The sequence below is a fragment of the Leuresthes tenuis genome, unplaced genomic scaffold (assembly GCF_036924035.1).
Source record: "Leuresthes tenuis unplaced genomic scaffold, fLeuTen1.0.hap1 SCAF_40, whole genome shotgun sequence".
NCBI lineage: Eukaryota > Metazoa > Chordata > Actinopteri > Atheriniformes > Atherinopsidae > Leuresthes > Leuresthes tenuis.
Window position 1 is genome coordinate 765,107 of NW_027325394.1, and position 2,021 is coordinate 767,127.

Genomic DNA, 2,021 nt, shown 5'->3' on the forward strand with positions numbered 1-2,021 from the left:
ACTTTGCAGTAAAAGAAAGTGCAAATCAAAAGTTTTAGGAATCCGAGAATAAGCTTATTTTCATGAGTTCTGCACGATTTCGGATTTTATGTATAAAATGAATTTCTTCACGCAAACTAAGTTAACACTGCTTTGTCCTTCATATGTACCCATTTCTACATATATTTCAAGCATAAACTTCCTCATATTACCCTGAATGAGAAAGAGCCACACTTGTGATTAAGCCATACCTCCCTTTTGAGGAGTTCTGCATGATTCAAGTGTAGTATCTGTTCTTATCAGTTTAATGTCTGATGTGTCCTCTATGCGAGGACTACATATTAAATGGATTTGTATCAATAGGAGTTGAAAAAGGAGCTTGCTCCGTTCACTCCAAGCATCGACCCGGTACTGTAGTGCCCCTGGGAACGGTGCGCTCTCCTCTGCTCTTGTGAAAAAGCAAACAGCGGTGCAGGATGGAAGTTTCAGGGAGCCCAAGATGAAACTTTCTTTTAGTCTGCTGAGAAAAGAGAGTGAATGCGAAGTAGACTTTAACACGGCTCTGGGAGCGAGCCGAGTGCGGGCTAACCAGGCGAATTGCTTGAACGAAACACGACACCGAATGAGCGGTCAGAACAAAGCCTCAATACGGTGTTCCTGTGGTGTTTTTATAAAATGCGGTGAAAAAAAAGGTGTGAATGCCCCATAGAAAACTAAAAGGTGGAGCGGAAGTGTTCGGCTGCAAGAAGGTGTGAATGTCCGACTATATTTGGTGAAAAGCAGGTGAAGCAAGGTCTGAATGCCCAACCTTACATCATCAAAAGCGAGATCAGAGGTTTTTGGCTGCAAGAAGGCCATAGTTTGCCAAAAGTGGGTAAGGTGCGAATGACCGACTAAATATCAACAAAAGTGGGGGCGGAGGTCTTCGGATGCAAGTGGGTGGGAATATCCCACCATAGAAGTATGGTGGAGAGGAAGCTGTGAATGGCCGACCATAGTTTGCAAAAAGCGGGTGAGAAAAGGTGCGAATGTCCAACCATACATGATCAAAACAGGGAGCGGAGGTGTTTGGCTGCGACAAGGTGTGAATGTCCACCCATAATTAATGAAAAGCGGGCAACAAGTAGGTTCGAATGCCCAACCATACATCATCAAAAGCAGGAGTGGATGTGTTCGGCTACAAGAAGGTTTGAATGTCCGAGCATAGTTTGTAAAAAGCTGGTAAGAAAAGGTTCGAATGCCTGAACATACATCATCAAAAGCAGGACTGGATGTGTTCGGCTACAAGAAGGTTTGAATGTCCGACCATAGTTGGTAAAAAGTGGGTATGAAAAGGTTCGAATGCCCAACTTCGGCTGAAAAAAACTGTGTTCGGCTGCAAAAAGGTGTGAATGTTTGACTAAAGTTTGTAAGACAAGGTTCGAATGCCTGACAATGTATGATCAAAAGCGGGAGCGGAGGTGTTCAGCTGCAAGAAGGTCTAAATGTCCATCATTAATTGCTAGAAAACATGAAAGAAAATTTTCGAAAATCAATCTGCACATGATCATAATTGGGAGAGGAGGTGTTCAGCTGCAAGAAGGTGTGAATGTCCTACCATAATTGCTAAAAATGTGTTAGAAACGGTGCCAATGCCCAACCATACATCATCAAAAGAAGAAGTGGATGTGTTCTGCTACGAGAAGGTTTGAATGTCCGACCATAGTTTGTAAAAAGCGGGTAAGAAAAAGTTCGAATGCCCGAACATACACCATCAAAAGAGGGAGCGGAGGTGTTCCGCTGTAAGATGCTGCGAATGTCCGACCATAGTTGGTAAAAAGCGGGTAAGAAAAGGTTAAAAAACCGGACTGTACACAATCAATAGCGGGAGCGGAGTTGTTCGGCTACAAGAAGGTCTGAATGTCCATTAATAATTTCTAGAAAACATGAAAAAAAATTTTCGAATATCTAACCGCACATGATCATAAGTGGGAGAGGAGGTGTTCAGCTGCAAGAAGGTGTGAATGTCCACCCATAATTCCTCAAAAATGGGTAAAAAAAAA

The 2,021-nt window shown here is 42.9% G+C and overlaps 1 non-coding gene across 1 annotated transcript; it reads left to right on the plus strand.

Annotated features, from left to right (window-relative positions):
• Positions 1-230: 230 nt before the first annotated feature.
• On the plus strand, positions 231-421 carry LOC140285473 (U2 spliceosomal RNA). Its single transcript, XR_011910508.1, has one exon. It is a non-coding gene; the product is annotated as a U2 spliceosomal RNA (small nuclear RNA).
• Positions 422-2,021: the final 1,600 nt, after the last annotated feature.